The 13,747-nt window shown below is 44.4% G+C and overlaps 1 protein-coding gene across 1 annotated transcript in view; it reads left to right on the forward strand.

The window, feature by feature from the left end:
• The first annotated feature begins 6,976 nt into the window (after window positions 1–6,976).
• Window positions 6,977–13,747, forward strand: part of CREBRF (CREB3 regulatory factor) — a 50,016-nt gene continuing 43,245 nt past the window's right edge. Inside the window, exon 1 of the mRNA XM_069484187.1 lies at window positions 6,977–7,042. The gene's annotated coding sequence lies outside the window, so the exon portion shown is untranslated. The remainder of the gene's footprint in view (window positions 7,043–13,747) is intronic.

Below are 13,747 nucleotides of genomic sequence, written 5' to 3' on the forward strand. Positions count from 1 at the left end.
CAGTAGCTGCCATAAAGCAGCAGCCCATACTGAGTAAGGCTGCAGCACTTCATGCCTTCTGGAGGCATCTCTGAAAAGTGGGATCAGAATGGAATTTTCAAGTATTACATGTGTATAGAGAGTGCAGATCCCTGAGAAAACATCATCCTCTCTCTCTCCTCCCCCTGCCTGGAACACTACACCACTCTTATCTCTGGCTTACACACCCCAGGGTTATGTCCTGGAGGTGCTTTCCCACCTCCTCTCCTTGAGGTGTGGCCCCTCTGAGTTCCCCGGCAACCTTTGCTTATCTCCATCATCACTGCTATATAATTCTCAAGTCTTCCCAGAGGCTGCAGAAGCTTTGCTGGGCAGGATCCCTGGTTTGTTCAAGTGTTCGATCCCTACAATCTTGCACAAAGTAGGTGCTCAATAAATGTACGTTCATTGACAGTAGGCTTGGAAAAAGTCTTGTAGGAGATCAGCTTTCAGATTTTGTAAATTCCAGTCTCCAGGTATTGAGTTTGTTTAAAGCGAGAGTACAACTGTCTCACCCCAAGCTCTAAGGTCTTAGTGGGTCAGCTTTATGAGCAGTCACACGGGGCCCCTTGCTTAGAAGTCCCCTCCCTGCACTTGATTTGATGCTCTGCTCTTGTTGTGTTGATATTCTTAATAATTTTTGAACAAGAGTCCCTGCATTTTTATTTTGCATTTGGCCCCACAAATTATGCAGCTAGTCCTGCATACTGGAGTGTGTCCTTCTGACCTCTGTGAGTCCTAATTGGGATCTGCAACTACCTATAACCCCCCTGAAAGGATCTGCAAAATTCGGTGTGTGTATACTTGTGTTTTTCTGGGGAACAAGTCTATGGCTTTCATCAGACCCCCCAGAAAAGTTCAGAACCATGGTTTAATATTAATATTAATATAATAATAGCCAACTTTTACCTAGTGCATACTATGTGCCAGACCCTAAGGACATTACATGTTGCCTTTGCTTTCCCAGATTTTAATTGGGTTGTGGCAGGGCAGAGAATAGTATTGCACCTTTCCTGCCTTTCTCATACTCCCAACTCCTTTGTTCCTCACCAAGAGAGGAGAGAAGAAAACCACCTACTGGGCCCTCCCTCCTCCCATGGTGTTCACAGGAGCCTAAACCTGTGTCCTTAGTCCCTTTGTTAGGAGGGGAGGAGAACCGCCCCCTACTTTTTCCTAATCCCCACTTCAGTTCCCACCACTACCCCCAATGTTCCCAAAGGTGGCCTCCTCTGTTGCCAAGCTGGGGAGAGGTATTTGGGAAAGTGGACTAAAGGCCCCCTCATGTCAGACTGATGGGTTGTCAGGCATTGGGAAAGGGCTGTAGCCCCTCACTAAGACTCCCGCAGCCAGAATGGGGGCGTCGCCCAGGGTGGCAGGGGGCAGGTGCCCTCAGGGTCTCTATGGAAAGTCAGACAGCCCTGCGGGAGCCTAGGTACCACTGAGTTATGGCAGCTGATAATGCGAAGGGGACTTGGACCTTTCTCCTGATACTGCCTCTCCAAACACAGGACAGCATGTACAGTTGGTATTCAGGTTTGTTAATGCACTTTATGTGCCACTGCTGCAGTTGCAGAATGTTACCTCCATTTATTTTATATCTCTCATCTTGGAGTCTAAGCCTCATGAAAACAAGCTGAAAACTCAAACTGGTGGCCATAGTCCTGAGTTCTGCTGTAGCATAGCGGAAATATGTGACCTTGTGAATTTGTGGGTAAAAACAATAGTTTGGATATACAGGACCCCCTAACTGTGCTTTCAGTTCTCTGCACTTTTAATTACTTATGTCTTTCCTTTAGCAAACTCTCTAAACGATTGACTTCTTTCATCTGGGGATCCAGCCCCACAGTGTTAGCCCAGATTGGGCCCTTTGGAGCATGCCTCCGTTTGTATTTCAGCAAACTGTTCTCGTGGCTACAGGTCTTGGTTCCTGCTTCTTATCAGTCTGTTCCTCCACTTGCCGTTTTTATCACTTCAGGCCTTACCAACAGAATGTCTTATTGTACCTGTCCTTTGGGAGTCTTTCCTACAATAAATGCTAGATTGTTCTCACTCCCTGGCTTCCTGGTTTACTATCAGCTATAGTTGCTGATACTAACAGTGTGTGTTTAGCTCAGCACTGACAAAAAAAGAAAAAAAAAAAAACTGGAAAAGCAGAAACCACGGGAATTATTAGTTGTTTTAGAAGTTCCCAGTCCTAGTGAAACAGACAGAACAATTTTGACAGGAATGTTGCCTTGGAAGATAACGGAATCCTAAACTCCTCTCAGTTGTTTGCTGCCTTCTCTTTGCCATGCTCCTTTCTTTCTCTGTTGCTTCTCTCCTAAGAAGCCTCCATGCTCATTCCTCCCTGCAAGGTAGAGAAAAGGGCACCTGTTATACATTGGGCATTGCATTTAATCCTCAAAATAATCTGTGAGGCAAGTTGTAACAGAATTTAAGGAACAGATAGGTTAGTAATTTACCCAAGTATGTTTTTCTAGCAAGAAAGTGCTACTGAAACACAGGAGTGTCCTGCTCTTAGCCATGCTAGGACCTCCCTTCTGATGAACTCTACTGCAGGACTATCAGCTTTCCAAATCAGTCTCTTTCACTAGGTTCTGAGATCTTCCAGGGCAAGGACTATGTCTCCAGTACATACATTAGGCAGTCAACAAATGTCAGTTTCTTTATTTCTCTGCCTTTCCTTCCTCTACCGTCACTAAACACTGGCTGGAATATGAGGACTAATGAAGTGCTTTGCATTCTCTATGGATATGTTAGTGTTTATGCCCACTTGATTTCATTGAAGAAATAATATCGACACATGATATGAATGATACAAAGCAGTAAATACATTAAGTCCTCAGTTGGGTGGTAGAAGAAAGGAGATTTAATGAGGGCAGAAATAGACATGGTAGAAATAGACCCCATGAAAGAGGTGGGATCTTGAGCTGTGGAGGATGAATAGGATTTGGATGTTAATCTGTTCATTCAAACCACAAACAGGCTCCTGTCTCATGGCAGCCCTGATGTTGGATATGGGGAATGGGGTGGGGTAAAGAATCAGGGAAAACGATAGAGTAGGGAAGGGTATTTGGGACCGAACCTGGTGCTTTCTGGGAGAAGTAAGAAACTGAGGCTCAGAGCTGTCACATGAAGAACACTGTGTCCTACTGAGAGATCAGGCAGTGGCAAGTACTGACCTTTTTTCTTCCCCCAAAGAATATTTTTTTAGGTGAGATGAATGAAGGATGGATGCCAACCATCAATCAGTATCTCTTTTATTTTATTATTATTTATTTTTTTAAAGACAGGGTCCCACTCTGTCACTGAGGCTGGAGTACAGTGGCATGATGATAGCTCACTGCAGCCTTGAACTTCCAGGCTCCGGTGATCCTCTTGCCTCAGCCTCCCAAGTAGCTAGGACTACAGGTGTACAACACCACGCCCGGCTAATTTTTGTAGAAATGGGGTCTCCCTATATTGCCCAGGGTGGTCTCAAACTCCTGGGCTCAAGCAGTCCTCCCAGCTTGGCCTACCAAAGTGCTGGGATTACAGACATGAGCCACCACGCCTGGCCAGTATCTCTTTTAAATTCACCCTCAGCAAAACTCTAGTCTTCTCAGGAAGAAAATCAGTTTTTAGCATCAGAACAACACTGCTTTTCCTGGAGATCTTCCAGCTTTGAGTTAATTAATCTCACTTTGGAAGCTGTGAAGTCTCAACTCACACAGGTCCAGAGGGGTCCTGAAAGGAAACACTTAGACTGGAAAGGACAACACTCACCGAAAGGACCCTGTGTGGTCAGCAGGCAGTGCTCAATCCACGCTAATGAAGGCTTACACATGGTGCACACTTTACACCATACGGGAAATTAGGACCTGTAGCAACCGTTTTAAGTCTTTCAAGATGCAGGTTCAGTGCTAAAGCTGGAAGGATCAAAGAGAACATCCAGTTTTAGTCTAGATTCCTTATGGTGAAGAAACTGGAACCCAGAGAGGTACCCTGGATCTTATAGTTAGCGGCAGGCCTCAAACTGGAGTCTTGGCTCCAAGAACATTGTTACAAACACATGAAGTTTTAAAGTGGCTGAAATGTCTGCACATATAAAGAATATCTTTAGGATTCACAGAGCATCAGTAACTGTGGTTGCCTCTGAGAAAGGGAAATGGGGGCCAGGAAACAGGGTGGGAGGGAGACTTAATAGTCACTGAATACTTTTTTGTACCTTTTGAATTTTGTACCATGGATATGTTACCTAATCAAAAATAAATACTTTATTTTTAAGACTTCAGTGGAGTCCTAAGTACCTATTGCTTTGTTTCCTCATTGTCTCATATGTATAAAACATATTTTCCTGACTCAGCTATACCAGTATGTAAATTATTCCCCAGGGGCAAGGTTAAACACTTTGGAAGTAGCAACCCCAGTTGGTTACTGCTTTGTGGCTAAAACAAGAAGAGCCTCCTAAACCTCAAGCCAGTGCTATTTCAGAGTTCCAACTTCCTGCCAACTTTGTGGCAGAATCTGGCAGGATAAAACCCAGAGAAACACAAATCAATTAGGAGCCAGTGATTTCATTCATTTCAGAGCAGGATATCGTCATTAACAAACCTTGATCGAAAGGTCTCCATTAGCCAAAACTCCATCTTTTCCAAGACAGTGGAAGATGCACAGGTGGGAATCTAGTGTAATTCACTAGTGAGCACCTTCAATGGGCAGACTTCCTGCTAGGAAATGAACCTGGCTGCTTCCTGACCCCAAGGAACTGTTGCCCAGTGGAGGAGGTGAAAATGTCTGTCCAGAGGGCAGTGTAACAGTGAAAAAGCTACCATCTGCTGCAGCTTTTCCAAATATAGTATTACAAGAGAGGATAGTCTGTAATGTATTCCATGGAGATTTAATGCATGAATCTCATGTGAACAAGTTGAGGGAACCTGGCTCAAATTTCCCAAGCTAGTGTCTATTCAGGGTTCAATTTTAACTCCAGTTGATGTGGAAAATTAGAAGGTGGTATGCGTTAGATTTGAAAAAGAAAATAATTACAATCCTGCTACATACTGTGCAGTAGGGAAAATACTCATTCCTTCATTGGGTATCGAGGCCCTACTGTGTGCTTGGCATTGTGAGGGATACAGAGGACAGGTTTACTTTTGTATTTTCCCCTTAGATGTCTACATACACCTTCTTATTAATTTTGTGTGCAAAAGTATTATTTTAGAGCTGGGCGAGGTGGTGTGCACCTGTAGTCCCAGCTACTCAGGAGGCTGAGGAGGGAGAATCACTTGAGCCCAGGAGTTTGAGGTGGAAGTGAGTTATGATAGTGTATGTGAATAGTCACTGCACTGTAGTCTGGATAACATAGTGAGACCCTGTCTCTATTTTTTAAAAAGTATGATTTTAGTGGCTGTTAACCTGCTAAAGTCTAGAGATCTTGCAAATGATGGCCTTGAAACAATCTAAAACACTACCATTCACTAAGTGCTTACTATATGCCAGGCATTATGGTAAGTGCTTTGTATGAATTATTTCACTTAATTCTCACATCAACCCCATAAAGTACTTACAGAGGAGGAAACTGAGCCTCACAGAGGTTAAGTAATTTGTGCTGGTTTACATGTGAAGAATTCAAATCCAGGTTATTCATTCAACCAGTATGCAATGACTGCCTATGTGCCAAGCATGGAAGTAGAGGATAAACAACACTGCCAGTCCCTGCTGTATTTAAGATTATGATCTATGGAAGTCTTTTTGATTCCAAAGTCCATTGTTTTGACAATGACAATATACTACTTTCCTAAATCTGTGCAAAGGGGAGTCATGTTTTCCAAGGCAATTATTCCTAAGAGAGAACTGGCATCCTGAAGGGATCTGGCCAAGTGTCTTTGTTTCTCAATCCTCCTTTCCCTATGCTTACTAAAATCAAATTTCTGTTGGGTACTCAGAAGATAAAGTCTGTGCCCTTAAGAAATATAAAGAGCGTTCTGAAAGTACAGACTGTTATAACAGACCAGGGTTGCAGTCCTAGCCAGGTCATTTATTAGCTGTCTGACGTTGGGCAGCTAACTAAACTCCTCCGAGCCTTAATTTCCCTCTAAAAAAAATGGGTATGTGCTTGCAAGGAGAAACAATTGAGATGATGAGCCCACCATACAGAGTACATGTTCAATGAAAGGTTGCTGTTATTAATAGGATTAAGAAGCCCAAGAAAACCTCAGGACCGTGTGTTAGGAAGGCTTTTTTGTCTAGGCGCTTCTAGTAGCATTTTATTTGTACAATTATGTACGAGTCTCTCTCTTAAAGGTGCACACAGTCTGATCCCCGTGCCTGGGAATACGTGCTCAATAAATATTAGCTGAACCAGTGAATGAATGAACGACTAAAGGCAAGCTCAGTCTCTCAGTGAATTAAAATGTTCATTAGGGATGAATGTATGAGTTACAAAAAATAAATAATTAAAAAAACGTTCAGCTGGGAAGGCCATCCATAAAACGGAACGTGGATACAATCCCGCTACTAATTAAGTAAATGTTCCTTTAGCTCTTTCAAGTTTCGGTGAACTTAAACTATAAAATGGTTTGCAAACCTTGACTTCAGGCCTCACCGCGTAGTTTTGAAATCAAATAAAATGCTGGATATGAAAGCCTTTATAAAAAGAACATCCTCTACAAACATGAGATTGTGGCTGGGTATCAGAGACCGCCCACACCCACGCTGCAGTGGCAAGCGCCGAGCCCCCGCTCCGCCCTCTCTTCCTGGTTTTTCCCGGCAACCCGCCCCTCCGGCGTCATGTGACAGGGGTGCCCTGCAGGGCCGAGCCCCTGATTGGCCGAGCTACAGAGCGCCTCGCGATTGGCCCAAGGCCGGCGGGCCCCCGCCTCCCTCCTCCTCCTCGCCGCGGCCCACGTGAGGGGGGCGAGTCACGCGATTTCCGGGAACCCGTCAGGAAGGACATAAACAAAACAAACCCGAGGCAGCATGGAGAGGGGCCGTGGCCCCTGCAGCGGAACCGGACCCAGCCCCTGAGCCGCCCCCACACCCACAGGTGAGCACCGCTGCCCGTTGCCCGGAGCCCTCAGGAGCCTGGGCTGGGGGACGAGCCGAGCGGGGGGCGGAGGAGGGCTGCTGGCCTAGGAGGCAGCAGCGCCGGGGCTCTGGGCTGGGCCGGCGCGGGGCGGGGGCCGGGACAAGGGCCGGGTCTGGGGGCGCGCGGGCCGCGGGCCACCGCCTGTGGGTCACGGAGGCTCCGCTCCCCTCCCCCACTCCTGGCCCGGGACGGTTATATAAAAGCGCGGGGCGGCCGTAGAGGGGACCCGCGGGCGGGCAGCAGGCTAGGTCGGGGGTGGGCAGCACCGGGTGTCCGCCCGGCCCTTCCCTGCTGCCTCTGAGCCCGGGGCCGCGGCTGCCGGCAACCGGCCTGTCAGAGAAGCGAGCGGGTGGGAGGGGCCCGGGAGGGGAGGGGAGGCGAGGCTGGCGGGGGAGGAGGAGAGAGAGGGGCGTGTGAGGAAGGGCCGGGGCCGCGAAGGTTGGAGCCAGGCTGGCAGGAGACAAGGAGGTGCGGGCTGGGGGTGGGGGGGTCCAGGCAGGGGTGTCTCGGGGGTAGCCGCTCCCCCTTCCGTCCCCGCCCCAGAGGCGACGGGCGAGAGGGGCCTCCCTCTCGGGATTTGTTTATATGTCTTCTCAGAGCAGCTTGAAGCGGCTCGGAGGCGGAGCCCTTGGAACTGAGTGGCAGGTTATGCCGTCCAATGGAGCAGGCGGACGGAGGCAGCGGGACCAATGGGCGCGGGGGAGGCGGTGCCGTGGACGCCCCAATTTGTTAGGCTGTGCCGGGGGTGGGCCGGCCGGGGCGGCCATGTTAGATGGGAGGGGACCCGTGGTGGTGGGTCACTGAGAGGGGAGGAGACAGGGCAAAGTGCAAGGGAGCCGGGCCGGGGGCGTTTCGGGTGTCCGAAGGCGAGTCCGATCAGACCAGGAAGTAGCTCAGGGGAGCCTGACCCCGACCCACCGCTGTCCTCACACGAGCTGAGGAGGCAGGGAAGTACGGAGGGCAGTCAAGCCTCCCCTGGGGGTGGTTCCTGGGACTAGACGGAGCTGAGCCTTTGGATTCTCCCTCTTTCTCCGCCCGAAGCTCTCTGACAAACCTGGCCGCCAAACCCTATAATCGCCCTCCTTTAACCCAAGAAAGCAAACCTTTCTGCTGTTTCTGAACTGGCTTGAGCCTTAAGACTACCTTAAGGAGGTACTTGGATGACTAGCGGTCTGATTTTCTGTACCAGGCCTGAGAAAAAGGCAGGCAGTGAGGGGGAAGTTTTGATTTTCTGAATTTTGTAAAAGAAAACAGTACTAGAAAAGCCAAGAAAGTTGAGGATTGGGCGGGGTTTCCATTTTTTCATCAGGATACCTTCTAAAGATCAGGCCCCCTGTTTGTCCTAATGTTAGTAGTAGTTTGCCCCTCTTGCTCACATAAATTGGTAGTTCACATAAATTAACTTCCGGAAAAAACTGAGCCTTGAAAAAATTATTTAGTTTTGAAGGTTCTTTAGGATTTTGTCTTGCTAATACCCTGCAGGTGAGAAATAAGATCCAGATCTGATCTTGTGAATCTTGAGATCTGTGGTAAACTGGTTGTCACTTGATTGTACTTTTAAATATTTTTTTCCTATTTAGCAAAATAGCTAGGAGATACACCAATGGTGGTATGAATAATTAGGAAGTCACTTACTTTAATTGTATCGTGATTATTTTGGCATCATGTTGGCCTTGTTAAATGATTTAGGCTTGCAACCTACAGGTTTTTCTATTGGTATCGTCAAAGGTATCAGGCTATTGATGCATCTTTGCCTAAGCACTTAGAGGTAGGAACATGCCTTACTTAGATATATCTTGCAGGGGCCAATCAAGAATTAGCTGTATTTGTTTAAGAATTTGTATTATCTACTAATTTGTTAACTGGAGAAAAATAATAATTGGTAAATAAATGATTTAATTTTGTATTAGTTTGGTATGACTACTCACAGTTCTGTTAAGAATGATACATGAAAATATAATCCCTGGCTATTTGATAGACTTCAGTTCTTAAGTGTAACTTTTACAGTAAATAAAAAATATTAACTTTTTTTTACTGATTCTCATTTTATCACATAGTATTGTGTTGCTTTCTGAACCCTAGCCCTTAACAATGCCATAATTAGTTATAATGGAGAAATATAGCTAAAATTAAAATAAAAACTTATTGAAACCTAGAATACTTATTCAAGGCAGTTTTCATTGTTACATTGGTTGATAAAGGCAATCAATTAGCATATTATATATTTTCTGATTCTAAGAATGGCAAATAGATTCAACAGAACTTACTTGGATGTAATTCTTTCATCTGACTAGTATTTGGGACTTGGGATTTTTAGATTAGTAAATATAGAAGCAGCTGGCTAAATACATCCAGAGGAGATTTTGAATGCTCTACTTGCCATCTCATTCTGTCTGTCATGGCAGGTGAAAACAAGCTTTTATAAAAACAGTGTTTAGGCTAGGTGTGGTGGCTCACACCTGTAATCTTAGCATTCTGGGAGGCTGAGGTGGGAGGATTGCTTGAGCTCAGGAGTTTGAGACCAGCCAGAGCAAAAGCAAGACCCTGTCTCTACTAAAAATAGAAAAAAATTAGCCGGGCATGGTGGTGCATGCCACTAGTCCCAGCTACTTGGGAGGCTGAGGCAGGAGGATTACTTGAGCCCAGGAATTTGAGGTTTCGTGAGCTAGGCTGACACCAGAGCACTCTAGCCTGGGCAACCGAGCAAGATTATGTCTCAAAAACCAAAACAAAATAAAAGAAACAATGTTTAGTTTACTGATTGGATGTGTGTGGGTTCTAGGATGCCAGTGTAAGGAGTAAAGGCATAACTAGAATGATTCCTGATCGTGGCGAGCTAAGTGCAAGTGACAATGAAGTATAATGAGTTTGTATGTTCATTCTGTTAATGTAGCACAGTTTTTAAAAGAAAGAGAACTCAACCAGCCTCTGTGGCTCACACCTATAATCTTGACACTTTGAGAGGCCAAGGCAGAAGGATTGCTTGAGGCCAGGAGTTCGAGAACAGCCTGAGCAAGAGTGACACCCTGTCTCCTCAAAAATACAAAAATTAGCTGAACATGGTAGTGCCCACCTGTAGTCCCAGCTACTAGGGAGGCTGAGGCAGGAGGATTGCTTGAGCCCAGGAGTTGGAGGTTAAAGTGAACTATGATGACGCTGCTGCACTCTAGCTAGGGTGACAGAGCAAGACCCTATCTCACACACACACACACACACACAAAGAACTAAATTCACTTTTTGCTTTAAAGCCCAATTTTTAGCCAGGATTGGCAGTTACATGATTTTGAAATGAATTAGCAGCTTGTTTTCCACATGGGTTTCTTTTTTACTTTTTTTTTTTTTTGGTGACAGAGTCTTGCAATTACAGGTGTGAGCCACCACGCCCAGCCTCATGATGTGGGTTTCTATTTGGATGTTTTGGGGAACAATTCACTGACGCTTTCACCAAATTCAGTAGCTCTTTTAGACTAGGCATAAATATGTCAGGTGGTTCTGATTATTCTAAGACAGGAGTTAACAGATTTTTCTTTCTGTATGGGATCTGTCACAACTACCCAGTTCTGCAATTTGTAGCATGAAAATGCCTTAGAAACTATGTTTGGGCTGTATTCCAATAAAACTTTATTTACAAGAACAGATTGTGCCTGCATGGCTATAGTTTATAAACCCCATTTCTAAGACATCTGTCACTGGGTTTTAAGTACTTAGATGTTCAAGTTTTGCAGACTATATAAATAAACGGTTCAGGCTGGGCATGGTGGGTCATGCCTGTAATCCCAGCACTTTGGGAGGCTGAGGTGGGAAGATCCCTTGAGGTCAGGAGTTCAAGACTAGCCTGGGCAATATAGGGAGACCCCTGTTTCCACAAAAAATAATGAGACATTAGCCAGGCATGGTGGTGTGCACCTGTAGTCCTAGCTACTTGAGAGGCTGAGGTAGGAAGGAAGTTTGTGGAAAAGCTATTTTGATGATGTCTATAAATTCCTTTAATTCTTTTGTTAATTTGTTTCCTGATAAACTCCATTAGTTAGACTTGTTGAATACTCCTCCCAGGTACAAAAAATGCTGTGCTTTGTTCTTTGGATTTGTCATTAGTTCTTGGAACACTTGGTTTCTGGATGTTTGGCAGATATGAATGGAATCTCTTATTTCTTAAAAGTTTGGGATCATTGTTCATCTATATAGCAGGATCTCTCAGGGGAGCACTGTAAAATCATTCTTGCTAATAAGTTTGATTCACCCCCATGGAGTAGGTTAGACTTGGAAAGAGTTTGATGCAGGATATTGCAATGGTATTGTACTTTGTGAATACAGTACCATTCAGTTCCGTCACCAGCCAAGCCTTATGTATTTTCACCAATTCATGACCTTTTTTCCAAAATCTGTATTGTAACTCTCCTCCCTAAACAGCTTTCTAAACTACTACTCTCCCTAATATTATTGGCAACTCTAATCATCCCATCGTTCTGTTCTTTCAACACCAAAACCACTTGTATACCTTTTGTTACTAAGTCTTGTTTTTACTTATTTATCTTTGGGTATTATCAACTTTGACAATTTCTTATGAAAGTCTCAAGATCTTGCTGATTTCTTGTCCTCATTTTTCTTCAGATTCTTGTTGTACACTTATTTTCTTCAGTATAATGTTTTGTCTTTGAGGGTTTATGGTACTCCTTTTATTTTATAGAGGAACTTCCTTTGTCTGCTATACACCATTCCTGATGGAATTTTCACCTTCTCTATTATAGGTTTGCCATTCATTGAGAAATTTAAGGCACTACAAAAATAAAACTTGTAAAAAGGTCCTCGATGGTATGGGCAGGAATTAGGAGTAGGGTTCGTGTACTTTTGTTCAAAAGATTCATTATAGAATTCTTTAAAACAGGAAAACATCTAGTATCCTATTTGTGTTGTATAAAATGAGCTGGCCTTATACAGTCTGCGTTTTAGTAAGGTTTTCATCCTTATGATTGAATCTGCTACTAGAGTTGCCCATAGACTAGGAGAGGAGACAGACATTGCAGTCCAATTTGTTATGATAGTTTTTCAGAGCAAAATGTTCTGAAAATATGGAAGAGGGACTGCTAACTTTGCCTGAGAAAGTTGAAGAAGCTTCACAGAAAATGAGTGGCATTCGAACTGAGTTTTGAAGATTAGTGAAGGAAGCATTCTAGTCCATTTGAGGAAGTATAAAAGGTATGTAAGAGGTGTAGGGTGTATGGGTTTGGGTATGAAGTTTGAGCTAAGGCAGAGATGGGGTTGGAGAATGGAAGAGGAGGAAACTGATTTGTAAGATTTAGGAGGAAAGAACTTTTTTTGCTTTCGCTTTTTCATCTAATTCTCTTGGGCCTGTTGTACACTGTCAGGTTTTGGGTCTGTTTTCTCTGTAGCTCTGACTTCGGTTGGTTGGTATCTTCTAGTTTTTAGTTTTTCGTTTAGTTTCTAGTCAAGGTCTGACCCACCTCTTTTCTTCTCTCTTCCCGACTCTTATGTGTCCTTGCCTTTATTTCACCTCCCTATCCCTTTGGGTTTCTCTTTGATCCTTACCTTTATTTAAAAGCAAAATAGGCCAGGTGTAGTGGCTCACGCCTGTAATCCTAGCACTCTGGGAGGCCGAGGCAGGAGAATTTTTTGAGGTCAGGAGTTCAAGACCAGCCTGAGCAAGAGCAAGAGCCAGACCCTGTCTCTATTAAAAACAGAAAAAATTAGCCGGGCGTGGTGGTGCGTGCCTGTAGTCACAGCTACTTAAGAGGCTGAGGTAGGAGGATCGCTTGAGCCCAGGAGTTTGAGGTTGCTGTGAGCTAGGCTGACCACAGGGCACTCCAGCCTAGGCAACAGAGTGAGACTCTGTCTCAAAAAAAACACCCCAATACCAAAAAACAAATTCTTTCACACTGTTTATTTTGCATCTAAATAGAAATATATGTCTATGAGTTGTTTCCTTTTTGGGAAATCTTGTAAGATCAACAAGTCTTTGATACTTATTTAAATATTAAATGTCCATCCTTATGAATTTATTTTATGAAACATTTTCCTTTGTATTGAAAGATGCCACTTCTTCGTATGCTACAGTGTAGAATGTGACTTATGTGCCCTATTTTCTACTTCCTGTGCACCTATAAATTGTTCTGTGATGAGATCCAATTCACCTTTTTCCTAAAGCTTTCCCAAACTTTCCCAGATAGAGTTGGTAGTATTATTTTTGGTAGTTTTCTAATATTTTATAAACACTTCTTTCTCAAATTTAGCTTTGTTGAAGTATAATTTACATAGATAAAGTTCCCTCATGTCTCTTTTGTGGTCATTCCTCCTCCCTTCTCCTCTGGCTCCAATCTCTGTTAATTTTTTTTTTTTTTTTTTGAGACAGAGTCTCACTTTGTTGCCCAGGCTAGAGTGAGTGCCGTGGCGTCAGCTCACAGCAACCTCAAACTCCTGAGCTCAAGGGATCCTCCTGTCTCAGCCTCCCGAGTAGTTGGGACTACAGGCATGCGCCACCATGCCCGGCTAATTTTTTCTATATATATTTTTAGCTGTCCATATAATTTCTTTCTATTTTTAGTAGAGATGGGGTCTCGCTCTTGCTCAGGCTGGTCTCGAACTCCTGAGCTCAAACGATCCGCCCACCTCGGCCTCCCAGAGTGCTAGGATTACAGGCGTGAGCCA

The sequence above is a fragment of the Eulemur rufifrons genome, chromosome 10, assembly GCF_041146395.1.
Source record: "Eulemur rufifrons isolate Redbay chromosome 10, OSU_ERuf_1, whole genome shotgun sequence".
In the NCBI taxonomy this organism is placed as follows: Eukaryota; Metazoa; Chordata; class Mammalia; order Primates; family Lemuridae; genus Eulemur; species Eulemur rufifrons.